General features: G+C 34.6%; 1 long non-coding RNA gene across 1 annotated transcript; it reads left to right on the top strand.

Annotated features, from left to right (window-relative positions):
• The first annotated feature begins 6085 nt into the window (after positions 1 to 6085).
• LOC134529086 (uncharacterized) lies at positions 6086 to 14375 on the top strand. The gene is made up of 3 exons (XR_010074458.1): positions 6086 to 6145; positions 11401 to 11595; positions 13416 to 14375. It is a non-coding gene; the product is annotated as an uncharacterized LOC134529086 (long non-coding RNA).
• Positions 14376 to 15447: the final 1072 nt, after the last annotated feature.

Genomic DNA, 15447 nt, shown 5'->3' with positions numbered 1-15447 from the left:
CCCTACTTGTACTCACTTATCTAATCATCGGAGTGTTATAACAGACATCTATAATTATATCAATCTTATTTCATTCAATCTGTCAATAATTTTATCTAAAAGTGCCTGTTTTCAACCACTTTCAGCTTTTATTGCCTCATGAACCTCTAAATTGTTTATGTGAGTATGGCGTGGTATAATTCGTATTTATTTAAATTAAAAAATATGTATGTGTCTATATGGTAATAATACAGAACAAAAATCTACTAAATTTAAATTTATCATTAAGTTAATACCTGTACCTCAACCGGTGCTACCCACTGCACCGTTTGGAGGGTCCTTCAAACATAACTGACAAACACATTACGAAGCTACAATGGCAAATTTATAATATTTTGACTGACTCATATTTGTTTGATAGGATTTTAAGTTGCAAAGTGCGCATCGCAAAGCACAACTTACACAGAAAACAGCCTTCAGACACTCTACTTTTATAAATATGAAATAATAGCATGTAGTGAAAGAGTTGCCTAACTGCTGAAGATTCCTACAGGTTGTGCTTGCCTGTTCTTGCTGCCGACATATTTGCAGCGACAACTTGTTACTTCTTTCTTGTTTGTATGTATCGTGTCCACCGCTAAAGCCCTTGGCTTTTTCTGGGAATTTTATAAATATACTAGCGACCCGCCCCGACTTCGCACAGGTGCAATGCTGACATATAAAGACAGAATGTCTTTATATACCGGCCCCCCGGCCGGTACCACCGCAACCGCTGTGTCCCTGCATTTTAAATCTGTAATATCTTCGAAAATATTCATTTACATGCTGTAAAGGGCCAAATTGATCTATATTAAATACATAATGTATTTAAGGTACTTAATTGGATAATGATTAAGGCTGTATTGTTTAAAATAGCTTCGTAAATAAGTCATTATTTCTCGTAAAAAGTAAAGGATAAAAAATGGCAATTGTGGGTTATCCCTAAGATATAGACATATACCAACGCGGACATTTTTGTAGACCTTTTTAAGGTTTACAATACTGTAGTATGTAGTGATATGTGAGCAAAAATAAATAACTCTATTATGGAATGTTGAAAGAAGCGGATGGACGTTAATCACTATTAGGTACCTTTATTTTCACGCCATAAATAATGGGGTCTCATTAAGGTGTCAGCTGACAGCTGAAATACTGCACACAATATTTTTTTTACTTGCGCTAAGAGACGATGTGTCATTCGACACACATAATGTGTCGCCCTTATAGCACTGCAACGACACATAAACTGCAGGTACGCATGTTAGCTTTCCCCAGACTGCACTCTTAACGATCGTTTTAACAGAAGAAGATAATGTTTATTTTAATTATCACTTGTCACGACCTTGATCTACTTCCACGGTCAAGTCCGACAAAAATTCCCCACACGCACGCTAACAAGAGGGTCAATCACACAGCTGCCCGAAACAAGCTGTCTACACTCGCTTCCTTGAAGCCTGAGTCCCCACCCCCTTGAGCATGGAATGTGAGATTACAGACATTTATCCAACATGTTATCTTCATCAAATCGTATAGAAAAGTATCTAATGGGTAGTGATTATCAAAAGAAAACAAACCAGTTAAACTTTAAGCTAACTTTCCGCAGTTTATTACATTTAATTACAATTGTGAAACCGATCATGGCTGTTGAGAGATACTTTAACATGACTTATAATTTACATGTTAGACCTATTCTAAAGTCCGTATGCTTCATAAAAATCATTTTAAAACTATATTTTTTTCTACCTACAAATATTGATAAAAAGTTTGTGACTAAAATACATGCCTCATAATAGCACAATAAAGTTATGCAAATATGAAGTTAAGAGATGTAAAAACTTCTTATTTCATTTCCATATTAAAAAATAGTAATCTAACACACTATCTAAAATACTACAATTTTAATGGAGCGCTCCTACATCAAAGTTAACAAGGCCTTTTCTGTTTTCTTAATGAATTTCAAGTTTAATTATAATCACGCTTGCCCAACTATCGTTTTCAAGCACCTTCCTAGACTCTAATTTCGCATAATTCGAAATAGTTACGTTAATTCGTAGATTTGAAATTTACCGTTTGTGCACTGACTTCTCATTTAACTGTTTACAATTTGTTACAGATTGTAAAGGCGGGAAACATAAACGTCCGTAGTAAAGTTTCGGTAACCAATCTACACTTGTTAAAACTCGTAGCTGTCCTATTCAAAGCAACGGCATGCTTCGTCACGCTAAAATCCGCCCTTCCGAATTTGCGTATTTTCCATGTCCAACGACTTGAATCTATTTGTGAGTCGTCAACCTTACTTGACTCCACGGCGCAGGCGTCCAGAGGCGTCCCTCGTGACTCCTGGTGTGAGTGCCTCGCCGTCGTCGTCCGTCCCAGGCAGCTCGGACCTGCGCTCTCCCAGCCGGCCACATTACAAGTCCCTGGGCTGCCGATAGTTCGCACCGCGGCACTCTCTGCCGCTGCTCGTTTACGTCTTCGGGTGCACTCGGCTCGTTCCAAAAACATCCGAAGCAGGAATATTTAGCAAGCGTCCCTCGGGCAAGCGCAAATTTCAAGAAAAATCACATAAACTTACTTAAAAATTGCCAAAAAATAATAATTTAAACAGACTAGCTAACAGAAATAAACATTAACGTTACTAAAGTTATTAAATAGTAATTAAAAAACAACTACTAAAACGTATTTAAATTCTGATTTCCAACCTAGGGGAAATTTACCAGGAAACTGGTGACACACTCAAAGGTGTGTATATGTATATGTTTATACTTATATATATATATATAATAACATAATTTGATTATTTAAACCCTGGTTTAAGTGATTATTATTTTTATTTTAATGAATATGGATTCTAAGCCTCGTTTGCAGAGACATTTTTTGACGCAGAGGATATACCCTCACTGCCCCTTAAGTTGGAGAAAGAATGTGCAAAATGTGAGTGATTCTGTAGATATATTACGTCGCGGTTTTTCCGCAAATTAAAAATAAAGTTACTAAAACACCATATTCCAACACTAGAGATGTTCCTGTATTTGCCCTGAAAACAGCGTTAGTAATACGTAATAATTTATGAGAAATCACACTACCTTTGCATGGGCGGTGCTGCCGCCATACGCGTTTATGTGTTTATTTTGGAAATATTTAGTCACCAAAGGTATTTTTATAATAAAAGTAGTTAATATGGTGGCGCATTGCAGTTGTAGGGAAATATTAATGTTTATATATTGTTGTTCGTTTGTTGTTTGTCCAAATTTAATTGAAATAAGAATTTTATTTGAGATTTCATAAAGGAGTGTTTTAAATTACGTAGTAACGAAAAATTCATAGGTTACGTTAGAGATATAAAAATTACTTTAAAATATTGTGAACGGTTGGTTAGGCCAGGATAGCCTCATCTAAAATTGGTATTTCCTAAGAAACCATAATAAATATTTTAAAGTTTTATTTTTAATGTAGCTATACACACCCAATCAACCGTCCTCAATGTTTGAAAGTATTTTTAAAGTTCTTACCTTACCTTATCGACCATTTTCAATAATTGAATAAAGTTCATCAAAACGAACACACAAAACGACACGGGTAAACAATTAATGGCAGCGGCATCGACAGTGCACGGGTATTGAACTGTGAGATAAAAACTGCGATTTCTCAGAAACTAGTCGAAATTTATTAACGCTGTTTCCAATATAAATACAGGAACTTCTCTAGAGTTGCAAAATGATATTTTCGCAATTTTATATTTACTTTGCTGAAAATCTGTGACGTAAGATACTAACCAACGTACATTATTTATGTATTATGCAAACTGAGCTGTTACAAATGTGTAAGAAGCCGCGTCGCCTACAGCTGCTTCTGTAAGCCCATAGGTCAGTGTGTTAGTGCCGATTGTAATGTAAGTTTTTTTTTTGGATACACGTGTTCCAATTTTAATTTTATCTTCTGTTTTTGAAACCCCTTCATAGTATCCCAATGTGCAACGAGGTCGGGCAGTGCATGGAAATGCGGCAAGAAACTGTTCGTGGCATCGCCATCCCATAATTTTTCTGGAGTGATTTAGGGAAACCATGAAAAACGTATAATTGAGATAGTTGGGGTGGTATTCGAAGTCAATTAATCCACAACGCAGTCCAATGTTTTCAAAATTTTGCTGCCTCACTTGGTATTTTTTTTACCTGGCTTGATTGAAGCGTAAATTATATTTCTTTTAAAAATTAAATTAAATTAATGATTGAACTACGAGAGGATTTCGATTATGTAGCCTAGTAGAACAGGTAGGTAAGTAAATCTTTCTTTAAAAAAAAAACAGATTTGATCCTGTAATCATTAATATAACATAATCTTCCATGGTTGCATCCAGAGTGGCAAAGAGGTAGCTGTTCTGCTTCCGAAATGAAATAACACAAGGAGGAAAATTGAATAACACAAGGAGCAAGACCAAGTAGTTAGAAATAAATTTGTAACTCATCCACACAAACTATTGTTTTAATAATGTTTTAACAAGTTACGTTTTTCATTTTGTGATAGTTTTATTATTTTATAAACCCATGGACCCTCCTTACTCATGAAAAAAGACCGACATCCGAAAAATGTCTTTCTTTTTAGAGCTGGATAAGCCCTTGTAACATACCTCGCATTTCGTTTACAAATGGTTTTACGTGAAGTTCAATTAATACACTTTCATATTCGCGTGTTATCAAAGTGTGAAGTCTCTCTTACGTCAACGTTAGAAGGAGGCTTTCTTATCTTATCCTTGCTAGTGATTCTATGAACATAAGTCACATCCGTACAAAACCTGGACTTACTAGAAGTAAAGTAAAAATAACTTCCCCCCCCCCCCCCCAATAGTTTGCATAATGTAATGCATATGAATATTTTCGCAGAACTAAATACGTTGGACTTTCATGGATTGGCTCCGAGCTTGAGCTATATCTTAAACCAATTGACTCTTATCTTAAAAAAATTTCAATGAATTGAAATATCCGTAGAAGCGCACTGTGACCAAAGATAAACAATAATTTTAATTTATTCAAATGTTTACAAATGTATAACTTTAGGTTTTAAGTCCATCAATCCTATCTAGAGTAAAGTGTCTCTTCGCGTGTAGTAGGTATACAAGTAAAACGGTAATATTGTGAAGGCCAGAAGGCCGCATTTGCAAGACCACCGCCTGTGGGGACTTGAGGGCATGACGGCAATTTATAAGCACGGTCGTTGACCAAGTGGTTCGGTGCAGCCGTAATACCCTGTGCATAACTGTGTGACGTAAACCCTTGACAAACGAGTAAAGCCACAGCCAGTGCACTGACTCACTCTCTTGTATTCTCGCCTATCACAATTTCCTTGCTGGGCTGAAAAATCATTGTCACGACAGTCGACTTCAAGGTCAATGGAGACGACGAGTGGGTGAGATGAGAATGGTGCGTTGACGGAATGATATGGGCGGAGACGGTGGTAACGGGAGTGCCCCGAGAAAACTCACCGGCTAGCAGCAACGTCCGCCACGTTTTTCACTTGTGAAAAAATATTTGGGTTTGACCCCGCTGTGAATCAAACCTTGTTTTGAAGTCGAGTGATGTAAACACTTTCTTTTTTAATTTTTACTATAAAATTATTGGTACGTTAGTAATTATTTATTACAAACGAGCCAACCAGTGACTAATATGTTATATTCCTCATTTGTATTTTTACACTATCAGTGATGGTGACAAGTGTTGTGAATTATTCGGACATTTTACAAACAAATTCACAGCCACGCCTTACCCGGGACGTGAACCCAGAACCCCTCGCGACGTAAACCAACGTGCGTCTTGCTTCAACATACTCATACATCCTGTACGAAAAATAGCCTTCAGATACGTCATCATTACGTCAACGAACTTCCTTTGCGTCACCAGTCTTGCCATACGGGAAACGGTTAACGTACTCGCTTTCTTTTGAATTACCGTAGGCGTTTCTCAGAACACGCAAGACGGGCGTTGTTCCTGAAAAAGTTGTCGCTCGACCATGTGGGACGAGCGACGCTTTTTATCTCCGAGATAACGCTCCCCCTATTGACAAGATCGATAAAGAGCTCAGTACGACTGTCAGGTGAGCTCAGTGGTTTATCTGGACCCGACGCAGAAGAAACGTGAGTATTATTGTAATTATTTATTAATTCTTTTTGCCTGAAAAAACGTTTGAAGTAAGGTTTAATGAGGAGAATGCATTAAAAAAAATTCTCTTGTGCCCTTGTTCTGAACTTCATGAAAGCGCTACTGAAGTCTCGTCTTGCGTGAGACGAGTAATTTAAGATAAGCAAGTTAATAAACTTCTAATGGATAGTTTTATTAATTTGAAGTCTAGTAATGTCAAACAAGGAAGTTACTCTTCAGAACATTCATGACAATAACGTTGAAAAACTACAATTTCTCAGTTTTAAATTGCTCTACAGATACAAATTTAAATATTTTTGTGATAAATTTTTCAAAAATACTTTGACAACGAATGCACTTAGCAACGCGTAAAAAAGTCATTTGTTTAAAACTATGCTATAACTTTACGCTCAAGCATTTACGTTTTCTTTTTCACAGAAAACTGCCATTAAAATGTAATTGATGATGTAGACTTTTTCGAAATGCTCTTTGGTGCTGGGACATGTGGTTTCATTAACAAATAGTTTGAGTAAACAAGTGACAATATTGACTCAGGTGAATTGTGCAAAGTGAATTAATTTATACATTGCATTTTTATTTTTGTGGAAATAATAACTACCAAACTTATAACTACAAGGGTTAGAAACAATGCAAATTTTTTTTTATCGATAGTTTGGTAACTTTATATTAAAAAGCAAATTACTAGTAACGTTTTATGATAATGCTATATATCGTCATAGAGAAAGGTAACATAATGATGTTGGCTTGCATAACAGAGACTTGAGTTGAAGAAAACAATTACTTTTTTTTTTTTTAACTTGCAAAGTTATCGCATAGATTTGCTCTTCCCCTGATCTTACAATCTGGCTCTTATTGCTGACCGTTATTTCACAGATAGATAGACTGTTAATTATCTCAATGGAGACAACAAAACTTTAATTTTAATTCATATTTGCACCAAAAAAAAATTCAAAATTATAGATAGTATTTGTTAATTTATCTAAAAAAAAATTGTTAAGGATTTTAAAGAGACTGTTTTTCAATTAGTCCCACTTTTAAAAAGATTAAAACGTAGATTTAACCTTTAATAAATTGTCACTTTCACCAGAAATGTTTCAAAATTCAAAACCAAGGTGGCATAAAAATTTTAACCAGTAATATGAATCGGTCTTTAATTTTTTTAATACCAACATTTAGATTGGCTTAGTATGGTTCATACGCTGAAATGTTGTGTCATAGATACCATCGCACAAGGAACCACTTGTCGTCCATATTGTTTTCTGATGAAAGAACTGCCGCGCCCTGCTTATCTGGTGACGTAACTGCGAAATGTTATCATGTCCTTGATGAAAACTGCACTTAAAGTTAGTACTTAGTTACATAATTGTCACTACTAATAAGATTCAATAGTTACCTAAAATTTGTGTTATATATCTAAACTCAAGTTTATATTTAAAAAAGAAAGAGCGCTTGTAACTCAGAACATGTGATAGAAGTGAAACTTCTTTGGCAATTCAAACCTCGACTCGTAAGTATATCGTAAGGGGTGAATCTGCAGCGAGAGAAAAATAAACACGATTTAACAAAATGATTACTCATTTCACCTTGCATTTTTAAGTCAGCACAGATTTGGCAATGCTTACCAATCGGGTTTCGTAGAATAGTAAAAGGACCGGAAATAAAATTGAAATAACTACGCCCGTCTTCTGCATTTAGTAGGTGTTATTATTTAGCCTGAAAAAAAAAGTGCCAGATTAATTTCAAATGAATGAATATTCTTTCAAATGAATGTTAGTTGAAATGACAAACAAAAAAGACAACTTTTTATGATGATTTTAGTGTGCAAGGAAGGGAGATTAGGTGGAGGGCGGAAATATCCTAGATGTAGAGTATCAACCACCAAGTGGCAGACTCCATAACGTTCAATGGCATTAAAAAATCTTTATGAGTATAACTATTCTTTAATAATTTCTGTTATAATTTATAGTCATAAAAGGAAATAATCACAACTTCAAAATACGCATTGCAATTTTAACAACCCTTAGTTAACATTGAAATTTAGAGAAAGTGCAGCGTTCGTCATACTGTAGAGATACAATAAATTGTTAGCCTACATATATTCGACACCTTTTTGAATGATAGAATTATGTGATCAAATTTTTAGTGTTAAATTTTAAATGTTGAATTAGGAGAATATGTTCAAGGTTTTTAGGCAGTATTTACAGACTGTTTATGTCATTTAGGGAAAAAATATTACACATACATAAATTTAGTGTTATAGTATGTGTTTTAAAATGTTTCAGGTTAATTTTTTTCTAATTTATCAGTTGAACTGCAACTTTAAGTTAGAAAAATACTTTAAAAAATAACGCCGCGTTTCTTAATGCTTAAGAGAACAAATAAAATTTTAAATATTCTTCAAGCCATGTTTCTTCCAACACAATTTTCCTGGCTTATAAACTATAGTTTTTTTTATAATTGCGATATCTTTTTATGACTATTCAAGTCTACAAAATGTATTCTAGGGTAGTTTCACTACCATAAAGTTTACTTTGGCACACCAATACGCATAGCACATGCCCCCATGTTCGCGAAAGTTAATATATATGTGTGCATGTTGCCACGCGTGGGTCAGCCATCTTGACGACTGCAGCTCTCGTGGCTATAGCAGTTTCTGCATGCATGCGCATTGGACTTTCAACCTGTCAAATTTCTGTTGTGTAATGCGCGCTCATTTCTTTCCATTTCTGGCGCACACTTAAAATGTTCGCATACGTATCACGCTCGGCGTTATTTTAAAGAATTGTACTTTATATTTCGTGTTACAGTTTCGTATTACATGTTTATTTGCAACGTGAGAACACATGAATTTTCTCGTTACCAACGCTAGATATGTACACATCACTGGCGAGTGCTAAAAGATTCGCTCACACACACACACACACACACACACACACACACACACATATATATATATATATATATATATATATATACATATATTTCCGAGTAAGGATCCTCACGCCGATACAAACTTTCGTAAAAGAACAACTAGTTGCTCGCACCCTTACAAACATCCGTGTGGCGTTTGAAGTGTTTTTGTCACTATATTTTGGTAAAAACATTATGAAAATCCGCCAGTCAAATTATGTCTAGATTATTAAATGTGTATTTATTGTAAATTTGTGGCTTGAAGGCGTGAAAATTTCCACTTGCTTGAACATAGAGTGTAAAAAATTTTTAAAACTTTAACAATGCCTGTGGAAAAAAAAAATTCTTTATTTATACACCAGGTTGTGTTAGCTAGTTTCTCACTGAATACAGCCTTAAAATTAAAGGAACCTTTGGTAATGACTCCATCAGTAAAGGACACATTATTACTTCAGTGAAAATATTTTAATACGGCATATCGTTGTTCGGCACGTTCCGTGATTCAGCACCAGTCGAGCCGATCCTGTGTTCATATTTTTTCTCGAGTGTATTCCGGCTATTCGCCTAGGCTTCCCAGTCGCATTTTCTAGCGCAGTCCGAGATCGATTCACGGCGAGGTCAAACCTTAATTAATTAATTAATTTTTGACAGGCGGGAGGTGTGTCGAACGTTGCCGCTAGCCAGTGATTACTGAAATGTGCTTGTTCTATGTTCACCCCATTTTTACTTTATCAATCTTCACTTAATCAACCTTCATTTGTCTGCAAACCCTAAATTCCTACGAGATATTACAGCCTAACTAGTTCATTCACTCACTAGAAAATAATGTAAGTGCTGATAAGAATCAGACCGCCAACCTGGGGCCTTTACTTCTTGTCAACCGTGGGTATCATTTACAGGTTGTCCAAATTCTGGGAAGTCAGGGAAACGTCAGGGAAGTATAAATTGGTTAGGGGAAGTCAGGGAAGTTACTCGAAATCCAGAAAAAGTAATGGAAAAATCCCATTGATAGTATTTTGAGGGGGGCAATATCATACCCCCCCCCCCCCCCCGCTTCACACACCATATGGTGTTTCAGTGTATAGTCATTAATACTATAAAATGTAGTGAATGTTTGCAACCATGAATTTTATATTGTGCTTTGATAGGCGATCCAATAGCAGCAACCAGCCTTTGAGCCTATAAGTCGATTCCCTTTAATTATTTTGTGTTATTATTTCATTTGTTTACCAGTAATTAATTTGAATTGATTACTCTACAACTATGGAGTTGATATTCGTTAGTGATTTTTTGGATGGTGAATAAGAGTTTATTTAATGGTTTTATAACTTTAAAGATAAATTCGTTATTCAATTTTTAACATTAACACTAACTTACAACATCTAAATATGTTGTGTACAATTTAATAAAGACCATTTGTTTGTAACATGTGTAGTTAAACTGTTTACCTTTAGCATACTTTTATACAATACATATTTATTTTAAATCGTGGATACATAAGTTTGACAATGGTTTGGAGAAACCTAAATTTTTTTAGAATATTATGAGTATTATTCATAAATTGAAAAAAAAATGTATACAAAAAATGCTTCATATCAAAGCTTTTTTAAAACTGTAAATCCAATGATTACATTCTGTCAGTTCGTACTAGGGTTGAAATACAAATTGGAATAACAATTTTCAAAACCACGAAATAAAAATTCGGTGAATTTATTGAACTATTTTCAATTGTTGTTGTTTTATGAATCCAATCAAAACCACGCATATACTGAAGCTTAATTATTCACCATAAGTAAACATTTACACCGAATTTCCCCCGGAAATGACGTCACGAAGGCTGTCCGAACTTTAAATGAAGCTTGCAGGTATTCAAGTAAACGAATCGGTGTAGAAACTTACTTGAAAAGCGTTTTATGGGTAATATTTGACGTAATCTTTAAGAAACTCTAATATCCAAAAAAAACTCTATCCACTCTTTTAATTATCAGGGTTAACATGTTAAATAAGCATAAATATTTTAACAGATTTATACCTAAGGAAGTAAACAAATACATGCACACTTATCTGTTTTAATTATATATATAGGTGGAAACTTAAGAAAATTGCTTAAAATTATTTCGCATGGTTTTTAATCCAGGTAAACTTTTGTGCATGGCTTGGAATAATTTTAATGAAAAAAAAAATGAAATGTGACAACACGCTTAGCTAGCTGATGTAATTTTTAGAGACAAAAAGGTTACACACCACCGGCCAAGGCAACTGAAGTATGCGAGGTTGCCAGAGCGCGGACTGGCATCGCCGCAATGTCGCGTGCCGGCAGGTCGCCGCGCGAGGATGGGCCTGACGATCGGCAACTTCAAGTGCTGCTGCTGCTGCTGCTTCGACTGCTGCGACCCGCCGCCGCCGCCGCAGCACCACCACCACCACGGGCCGCCCCCGCCGCACTTCGGCGGACCGCCCCCGCCGCACCACGGGCCGCCTCCGCACCACCACGGGCCGCCCCCGCACCACCACGGTCAGCACCGCGCTCTAGACACGCAGCAGACGTAACCGTGCGGATCAGCTTGGCAATGCCCGGCTCTTACGTTTACGTTCCTGCGTTTACGTTTACGTTTACCAATAGAAGCCGAGGTTTCGGCTACGATGGTAGCTATGTTGGTTTGTGTTCTGAACGCGTTAAAAATTGTTTCCACTATGTACAAGAACATCTAGTGTTACATCGTTACTTCGTGGTTTTTTATATTTTCATTATATATGTAAATTCTGCCCTTGCGTAATCTGAGAAGCAGAATTATTATTATTTTATTAAATTAATACTTCGCAAACTTGAAATGCAATATCATTGGTTGTCATTAGTTAAGTTTCCGTGCATTTTGGAAGCAGCAGACGTGTAAGTGAAATGTTCCGGGAGACACGTCTCCGTTTGCACGCCGTTGTAGAACGGGCCTTACCGCTTCCATCTCTTCCCCTCCGAAACTAACGTGAAATGACTTCTATCAACCTAAATCAGACGAATATCCAGGACCACTGGTTATGATAGATGTCATCAACTAATCATAACTAAAAATAAATTAATTAAAGGTAGAAAATACTCAGTCTTAAAAAATATATGAAGGCTACCAGGGAAAAAGGGCGTCAGTCACAAAAGGGCCAAAGTTATATTAAGTAATCAGTTAGCTAACAGGAAAAGCCTTTTCGTAATGTATTAAAACAATTGTTTACAACATAAATTTAGTTATTTTATAAGAATAATCATAATTCTATAATTCCTATATATAAAAAAATTTGTACAAGTCAAAACATTATTTATAAATGTACTATTTTTTTCTAGCCGCCAAGAAATTATAACAATTTGGTCTTATTTTACTACCCACGTCTCAATACAGCACAACATATGAAGTATAATGAACTTAAAATAGTATTGATTTACATAATGATCGTTGTTTCTTATTTACCGTTACAAAAATTCATCGCCTTGTAAATCAAAATTCTTGAATTGACACTGGAGGCGCTGCTGTGCTGCTGGAACTATTCTGAGGAACTGAAATTGTATTCATATTTTAGAAGGCATTATCTCAAGCCGGGAATTTATCTAACACTTATATATATATATATATATATATATATATATATATATATATATATATATATAATTGTTGGATATAAATATCCTGTCAGACTTGAACTCACGATGACATAGTGGAAACTAGGAACGATGACCTCCGGCTCACCGGAGACGCCAGAAATACGTTAGTTTTACTTTTTATACAGTTGGTAAAACTTATTTCCTCTATCTCGTTTTTTTACTTACCTTTAGAAATAAAAAGTTTCAAGTCTTTAATATCTAGCAAAAATTTCATGGTTTATTTAAATATTTTTACAATCTGTATTTTCCTTACTGAAAAAAAATTGGTTAATTTTAGTTGTTGGTTAAAGATGCAAAAAATATACACCTTTAAAAAGCTGGTTATTAGATTAAAATGTCCGCGGTATTGCCTGTTCCAGCTATCACAAAATGAAAGCTGAAATGAAAGCCACGTGAGACGTATGAATATTAAAAACCATAAGGCCAGTTGTGAAATAATAAACTACTAGTAACTAAACAACATTATAAGAATTTAATATAAATAATAAAAATCCAACGGGACTTATCTGTAAGAAATGTTGAAGCTGACTTCTAAAAAAAAAACTTTCTGTCCTATGATGTCCTGGTACTTATAAATTATTATTTGAGTAATGTCTGATATTTTATGCTTGTCTTGAAATATTGAACGTTATTTAATTTCTGTGTGTTTTATATGTTACGTACAGTGATTGAAATCATTTTATTTTCAGGTCCTCCGCCTTACTGAAACCTCAAGAAGACACGCTCAGCTGTTATTTTCGAACAAAGAAGGACGAAGTAAAAAGTACTTTTCCAGTTTGGTGCTACCCTAAGTTTGAGTAACTCGAGTGATGAGATTGTGAAGAAAACCAACTGCCAGGAATTGCTCTGCCAACAACCTAATGTAGCCATATACTTACAGTATGATTGTGTTAACCAGAACAAGCTCAATAATTAATACTGTAGCAAAAATTCCAGTTTTATTTTGTGGTTTGTGAAAACGGTAAACTACTGCCAGGTTTTTAATCTGCATTTGCACCAAAGAAGAAACTTAAAATCAAAATGTGGAATTGGTAGCGTGCATTGTGCTTCAGAAAATTTAATTTTATGCTTCAATTTTTTACATATCTCAAATAGTTTTAAGTATTCATTAATAAATAAAGCCTTGTATAACCATTGAGTATAAATTCTGGAAACTGTTGAAATGTGTATATATATATATTCAGGAATAATATAAGTAGATAATAACTATGAATTGATTTTTGTCTAGTTTCCTTAGCATTAAAGCAATTTTTTGAAAGCATCCTTAGATCCTTTGAAAATTCGAGTACTGCAATATCCTGTTATTTACTAGGCCTATTTTAAAGGCGATTTTTCTGACACCTGCCTAATCCATCAGCTTTCAAAGGGTTAATGACTTATTGACCATTAACTAATTAATTGTTTAAAAATTTAAAAAAAAAGATATCCATCTGATATCGCACTTAATTTTATCACACATACCACTTACTATGCAATGAAACGTATCTGCAGTACTTTTGTCTTTTATATTCAACGTTTATGGGAAGTTTAATTCATAATGAGAAACAAAACTCGTCAGGCCACATTTTTACCACTTGATTAGCTTTACTTAATAATTAATATCTCTCTAATAAACTGAAAAGCAAAGAACGATCTTAGCTGAAAGTGTATTATTGAAAAACTCCTGTCTTTTTGAATAAAATAATGTAACTTTTATCCAGTCTGCAACATTATTTGTAACAAAATATCAAGCATTTGCATAGTTATAGAACATCTCTGGTATGAGAAAAATTCGGGGAACAGTATAGGTATCATCGATACTCTCAACATTTCAAAGAATTATATACATTCCGAGGGTCACAGAAAGATAACTGGCCACGACTGACATGACATCCACTTACTTGATACTAAATCATTTTAGTAAGCATATCAGTTGCTGTAAATATATATTTTTAAACGACTATGTGCGAAAATCCCTAGAACAGAGTTGTTCCGACATAATAAGCGCAATATCTCATGGCAATTTCATATAAACAGTCCGCATAAGGTATCAGAAAACTACGCGAAGAATTTTTGAACGTGTCCTTGAACGCTCACGAGTTTTATTTTTTTTCTGTGAACATTAATTTTACTGAAACATTTTGAACTTTTTATCTGTTGCTCCCTTCATTAAAGATAATATCCCATTATCGCAAAGCGACAAGCTATCCTGCTTAGAGTGTAAGTCATAATGGATTCTTTTTTCAAATTTCGCATCACTTTTTTATTTAAGCAAAACTATACAACCAATCATTGAGCTTAGATTCTTATCATCACTCTTAATTTTGTTAAAAAAAAAATTTATGCTAATCCTCTTAAACAGTTATTTACTGTTGTATGGGTACAAAATGTCTATTGAAAAACCCTTGGACTTATAATTAAACATATTTTCTGATTAGAATAGTCATCATGCTTTTGAGCCAAGTAAGATTTCAATTATAGCTTAGTTTTATATACGTTCTAAAATTATAACTTCACTATCAAACATATAAATAATATAAATAATATACTGCGGTTGGACAAATTATGGGTTTCTACAGGGCCTTACAGTAATTAGTTAAAATTGGTCACTAGTTAAAAAACGTATATAAAATTAACACCTTAATATACAACAAACAGAGGGTTAATTTTATTTACAAACTATTTATATCACTGAATAAAAATCTTTATCAGCGTATCGCACATTTTCCATGAGGAGTTTTA

The sequence above is a fragment of the Bacillus rossius genome, chromosome 1 (genome assembly GCF_032445375.1).
Source record: "Bacillus rossius redtenbacheri isolate Brsri chromosome 1, Brsri_v3, whole genome shotgun sequence".
Lineage (NCBI taxonomy): Eukaryota > Metazoa > Arthropoda > Insecta > Phasmatodea > Bacillidae > Bacillus > Bacillus rossius.
Note: the sequence above shows the minus strand (reverse complement) of the source record. Positions and strands in the feature narration are given on the sequence as shown.